At 50.4% G+C, this 6681-nt stretch overlaps 1 long non-coding RNA gene across 1 annotated transcript in view; it reads left to right on the top strand.

The window, feature by feature from the left end:
- The window catches only part of LOC111544361, a 15074-nt gene that overhangs the window by 6713 nt on the left and 1680 nt on the right, over positions 1–6681 (top strand). The window contains exon 2 of the long non-coding RNA XR_002732128.1: positions 3594–3648. This is a non-coding gene — a long non-coding RNA (uncharacterized LOC111544361). The remainder of the gene's footprint in view (positions 1–3593; positions 3649–6681) is intronic.

A 6681-nucleotide genomic window follows, 5' to 3' on the forward strand; every position in this document is an offset into this window, starting at 1 on the left:
GCCTGGGCTGGAGATAATGATGATGATGATGGTGATGGTGATGGTGAGTGTTGTGAACATGCCTGGGCTGGAGATGATGATGGCAATGGTGATGGTGATGGTGATAATGATGAAGAGTACTGTGAATATAGCCTGAGCTGGAGATAATGATGATGATGACAGTGATGGTGATGGTGAGTATTTTGAACATAGCCTGGGCTGAGACGCACATGTGTAGTGGAAAGTGTATGGGATTTGGAGCCAGAAAGTCTTGGGTTTGAACACTAGCTGTGGCATTTGCATTTTCTGCTTAACATCCTGAAGATTGTGTATTTGTAAAATTTGACAGTGATCTCCAATTCAAGTTTGTTACAAGGATTAGATCTATTCTACATACCTGGCACCTGATGGACAATAAATACTAGAGACTCTATCATTATAGAATTCCCTAATATCTGCTAAAATGCCTTTTGCCATAAGACGGAGACCAGTCAGATGATGTTCTCTGCTTCACGTGAGTGACCCTCTCAACTAGAATCCTTTCTTGGTCTCTACGTCCCCAGAGCACAGCCCAGCTGAGGGCCAGGTCCATCCAGGGCAACTCTCTTAGATGAGCACACTATAAAATCCCCTCTATCATGGCTGGTGCATAAGGTTGACCCAACAATCAAGCATGTTGAATGATGGTCACTAATAGGAACATACACAGTGTCTCGTTTTCCTGTGGCACTGTGAGAGTGCACATTGAGGGCGAGGCCTAGTGTGAAGACAGCAGGTAACTGAGCACACTGCCCCAGTGGACACACCATGGGCGCTTGGGTCAGAGGCCCTGGGAACCCAGTGCCTCCTCTGCAGCTCTTGGGCTCCATCCTGTTCCACTGCTAAGCCCTGGGAGCACTCTGGAAAACAGAATCCTGTACCAGGAGAGAGCGGCTGGCATTTTTGGCTGCTCTCATGCTGCCTCAGTTTTTTCCTATCTCAAAGTGTCTTCTCTGCAGAGTGCAGATGCCTGGGGAGCAAAGGCAGGGTCTCTCTGGACTAAGGAAGGGAAGAACATAACCCTGAACAGCAGCCATTCACCTCAGCTCCCTGGCTACAGCCTGGGAGAACCTGGGGAGACTGTGGAGTGGCCGTTCAAGGCATGGCAAAGGAGGGTGGCCACATGCATGTGGAACATTTAGGACCAGGTGCCCCACATGGCTGCATGCCCCCAGGGGTTGCACACAGCTGAGATCCTATTGATCACAGACACCCTGGGGTCTCGGTGACAGATGGAGCCAAAATCTTTCAGGAGTTCCAAGGAGAAGAGGGAAGGAAGAGGTAGTGACCTCTCCTCTTCCTGCTTGGGCTATAGTTGTGTGCCAGAGTGGATTCTAGTCCCACTTCCACAGCATGGTACCTGTGTGGCCTTGGGCAAGGTACTCGAACTTTCCATGCCTTTTGTTCCTCAGGTATAAGATGGTATTGATCATATCAGCAACCTCATGGGGTGGGTGGGGTTCAGAGATCGTCCTTGTAAAGCCCTTCACACCACAGGCCACACATAGCCTGGCCAGCAGGAAGCGTTACCCGAGGCCAGTCATGTTTATGGGGTTCCTCTGGCCTGGAACCCTTGACCCTGTCTCCCAGCAAACTCTTCCTCAGCTTTCAGACTCCAAGCAAAATCTCCCTTTTGTGATGCGCTCCATGGCTCCTGCAGAAATGTCCTCCTCTTGTAACCCCGAGAGGCCTCTGTTGTCATCCCTTCAGCAAGTGTTGACTGAGTAGAAGCTGGATACCAGTGACCGGGCTAAATGCTGTGGAGGAAAAAAAGGCTAAAATAAAAATTGTTGAGCCAGGCACGGTGGCTCACACCTGTAATCCCAGCACTTTGGGAGGCAGAGGTGGGCGGATCACAAGGTCAGGGGTTCCAGACTAGCCTGGCCAACATGGTGAAACTCCATCTTTACTAAAAATACAAAAAATTAGCCGGGCACGGTTGCGCGTGCCTGTAATCCCGGCTACTCTGGAGGCTGAGGCAGGAGAATCGCTCGAACTCAGGAGGCGGAGGTTGCGGTGAGCGGAGATTGTGCCACTGCACTCCAGCCTGGGCGACAGAGCAAGACTCTGTCTCAAAAAAAAACCATAAAAATAAATTAATTAAGAAATAAAATAAAATAAACAAAAAACTGCCCTTTTCCTCAAGGAGGTCATACTCTGGTGGTGAAAGAGGCACGAAACAATTGCAATCCATATGAAAATTGCCGCTGTGGAGTTGCAGGCATGGTTTTGGGAGTGCTGGTGAGGAAAGGCGCCATGAGAGTGCTGACGATTTGCTTCGTGGTCTTCTGTCCTTAGGTCTGTTTTCCTGGCTAGACTTTGAGCTGCTCAAGAGTGGACGCGTTCATCTTTATGTACTTCACTGTGCTTAGCACCATGCCATGTTCAATAAATGGGTGTTGCCCATAAATGCAATAACAAACTAACAAATGAATGATATTCTACAGCAGCGATGGGGTCTTTGGCACATCTGCAGGGCCTGAGGCCTAGGCTCTGCTTTAGGGTGATGTACATTTAGTGGAGACCCGCTCTGCACCCCCAGCAGATTCCTTGAGCTTTATACCACCGCTCTGGTCCTGACTATACCGTGAATCGTGTGTCTAAGTCTCATCTTCCTCATCTATACGGTGATAGTGATAATCATCGCTGCCCTGTCTAACTCACGGCAGTGTTGGGAGGTTCAAATAATGTTAACCATGGAGGGAGTCCAGGTTCTCGGAGTCCTGAACAAAGAACTGGAGAAAACGCACAAACAAAGGAAAGAATGAAGGGTTTTATTGAAAATGAAAGCACACTCCACAGTGTGGGAGCGGGCCTGTGTGTAGGGGCTCAAAGGCCCCGTTACAGAGTTTTTATGAGTTTAAATACCCTCTACTTGGAGTACACCCTATGTAAATGAAGAGGATGAAGTAAAGTTACAAAGTCATTTATTCGGTGTATGCGCTATGGAGAGCGTATCTTGTGTTTCCTGCCTCCAGACCCTATTTTACTGCCTAAATAGGATTCACTCATTCAGCAAATACTCTCTGAGGGTAGAATTTCACTTTCTCCATGTAACACATGCCTCACCAGGGAAGGCAAAGTCTGAGGCATGCCGGCTCCAGATGAAAAGGCAGGGTGATTTCGGAGAAAAGATAATGAGCTGACAAGGCTGGAATGTTGCTTCCCCAGACAAGACCAGTGTCACCAAGAAGGCCTTGGGGCTCTGCCACTCTGTCACCCAGGCTGGAGTGCAATGGTGTAGTCTCGGCTCACTGCATTCTTCGCCTCCTGTGTTCAAGCGATTCTCCCGCTTCAGCCTCCGGAGCAGCTGGGACTCTGTAGGCACGTGACACCACACCCGGCTAATTTTTGTATTTTTAGTAGAGACTGGGTTTCACTATGTTGGTCAGGCTGGTCTTGAACTTTCCTTCTTCTGGCTGAAGACACTTTTCAGCATGAACTTGATAGACTGTTGTAGGTTTTAGAAGGGAATTGAAGTGTCAGCTCTTCTAAAATGTGACTATAGTGACGGACCTCACTGGGAGTTCTTTCCAAAGTGTATCTGTTTCCTCTTTTTTGTCTTTATTTTTCAGGAAGAAAAAAAGGAAGAGATAGAGAAGAAAAAGAAGGAGAAGGAGAGAAAAGAAGGTAGGAAGGGAGAAAGGAGGGAGGGAAGAAATTTGTTGCATCTAAGAGAACCAGTCATCCACAGAGCAACAAATACTGACTGAGTGTCCACAGGTCATGGGCAATGGGCTGAATTCCAGGGGAGGGAGTGAAGGACTGGGGATGGTGGGCAGGAAATGAATCTGATGCAGCTACTGCTTTCAGTAAATTCATATTAATTTAGAACCAGACAAGACATAAAAATACCTAGCTCTCATATGAGGGAGACAGAGCTACTTTATCTACATCTATCTTCTTATTTATACCATGCTTTGTGCCAGAAACTGTTCATCCGTAAAACATAACAAGGGAACATAATTTAAAAGAAGGAATAAAAGGACAAAATAAGGGTAAGGGCATAAAAATGGCGCCAGGAATGAGACTAAACTACGAGAACCATAAATATACAGATGATGCGGGTGAACCCCAAATTTGGCTCCAAGCTTTCGAACAGCTTCCAGGAAAGGGAAGCCTGGGAAAAGGCCCAGTTCCTGATGTCCACAAAACAAACACTGACCAGTTGCTCAGGAGTAGTTTGGGCATCTCTCCCAAGGGTCCTAACTGAGAGAGCGCTGCGTGACGAAATGAGCCACGTCCCCCTGACATCTCTCCACAAGGGTCCTCACAGGGCGACGTCTCATGATGGCCCTCAGTGCAGGGTATGGCTTGCCCCTCCCCACCCCACTGCAGGGGTAGAGCGCAGAGTAAAATGTGGTCTCAGACTAGGGCTATGAGCTTATTTATTTATTAATTTATTTTTGAGACAGAGTTTCACTCTGTTGCGTGGCACGATCTTAGCTCACTGCAACTTCTGCCTCCCAGGTTCAAGTGGTTCTCCTGCCTCAGCCTCCTGAGTAGCTGGAAGGACAGGTGTGTGCCACCATGCCCAGCTATTTTTTTTTTTTTTTTGGAGACAGAGTCTCACTCTGTCACCCAGGCTGGAGTGCAATGGCGCAGTCTCGGCTCACTGCAACCTTCGCCTCCTGTGTTCAAGCGATTCTCCCGCCTCAGCCTCTGGAGTGGCTGGGACTCTGCAGGCATGCGCCACCACACCTGGCTATTTTTTGTATTTTTAGTAAAGACTGGGTTTCACTATGTTGGCCAGGCTGGTCTCGAACTCCTGACTTCAAGGGATCCACCTACCTTGGCCTCCCAAAGTGCTGGGATTACAGGTGTGAGCCACCACGTCTGGCCAGGGCACTGAACATCTTGAAAGGGAGAGATGCAGGCCAATTCAGAGAAAGAGGGAAGGGGTCAGATTTGGGCAAGTGAAGAGAGGCTGGGGTGAGGGAGGGCATGCTACACCAGCAAAGGCAGGTTGTGCAGGGCTCAATGAATAGTAAATGTTTGGTGACATAAGATTGTCTTTTTCCTCCTCCCTGCCTCCATGAGCAGGAGCCAAAAGGGGTCCCTAGGACTCTGCGTGCTCCTGTCCTGGCAGGAGCCCAGCCTCTCCAGAGGGAAAGTCTAGGCCTGTATTGCAGAGTGCCCGTAGGAGGACTGAGGCAGCTGTGTTTAGAGCGATGGTCTCAACTAGAGGCAACTCTGCCCCAGGGATATTTGGCAATGTCTAGAGACGCTGTTAATTGTCACAATCGGAGAGGAGGCGCTGGTGGCAGCGCGTGGGTAGAGACCATGGATACTGCTAAACATCCTACAATGCCCAGGACCGCGTGGACAACACAGCATTATCTGGCCCCAAATGTTAGCTGTAGAGGTTGAGGAACCCCGGGTTAGGGACACTCCGTAAGATGATGATGGTGATGACCATGAAGGATGATGACTGTCCCCCTTGCCCACGCTGCCAGTGACAGGGCTCTCAGGCCCACTTCCTCCCATGACCCCCAGGCAATTTGGACGGTCACAGGTTGAAGCCCGGAAAGCAGGAGTGACGTCTTCAAGATTTTTTTCCAACTGGACTGTTTGTCTCTTCTCACTTCTCCTCTTCTTCCTCCGTCTTCTTGGCTGTCAGTGTCTGACTGATCCTTCCCTCCCCCGCCGCCTATGCTGGGCGAATTTCCTAATGTACAAATCTAGAAGCTGAACAGGACAGGCAAATCATTACCCCATGTTCCTTGAGGCCAAGGTGTGGGCCAGTCAGCCTTACCCACCTCCAACTTTGAATCGGGAGCCAGCGACGGCAGTGAGGCTGCGCAGGGGCAGATTCTTACTGGCGGTGTGGTGGTAGCGGTGACAGTGGTGATGGGGATGCTGGTGGTGGTGGCAGCGACATCCAGCATCCAAGATGGGCAATATCAGCGGAGCCTGCTGAGCTCTCTGGGCTTTGTCAGGGAGAAGGCGGCAGCCTTGTCTCTGGGCTGGTTCTTTTTTTTTTTTTTTTTTTTTTTGAGACGGAGTCTCGCTCTGTCGCCCAGGCTGGAGTGCAGTGGCCGGATCTCAGCTCACTGCAAGCTCCGCCTCACGGGTTTACGCCATTCTCCTGCCTCAGCCTCCCGAGTAGCTGGGACTACAGGCGCCCGCCACCTCGCCCAGCTAGTTTTTTGTATTTTTTAGTAGAGACGGGGTTTCACCGTGTTAGCCAGGATGGTCTCGATCTCCTGACCTCGTGATCCGCCCGTCTCGGCCTCCCAAAGTGCTGGGATTACAGGCTTGAGCCACCGCGCCCGGTTCTGTGGCTGTGGTTCTGGCTGCATAGTAACCTTTTGTTTCTTTTCGTTTTCCAGGCCTGCTGGCCAGCCGCCTTGTGAGCTACGTGACACCCTTTCACAGCATTCCTTCTTAGCTGCTATCAGCCTGATCGGTTCTTGTTGCCTGCAGTGAAGAGCCCTCACTGACGCACTCTGTGCATGGCCCTGGGCTGGTCCGGAGCTCGCTGGCTCTTCGGGCCTTCACCCTCTATAGAGCTCAGACATAAAGTGAATGGGGTCGGTGCTGGGTCCCGTCAGAGTCTCAGCTACTGCTCAGGGTGGGGTCCAATCAGAGTCTCAGCTACTGCTCAGGAGGGCCAGGGGGGTCCAGTCAGAGTCTCAGCTACTGCTCAGGAGGGCCGGGGGG

The sequence above is a fragment of the Piliocolobus tephrosceles genome, chromosome 2 (genome assembly GCF_002776525.5).
Source record: "Piliocolobus tephrosceles isolate RC106 chromosome 2, ASM277652v3, whole genome shotgun sequence".
Lineage (NCBI taxonomy): Eukaryota > Metazoa > Chordata > Mammalia > Primates > Cercopithecidae > Piliocolobus > Piliocolobus tephrosceles.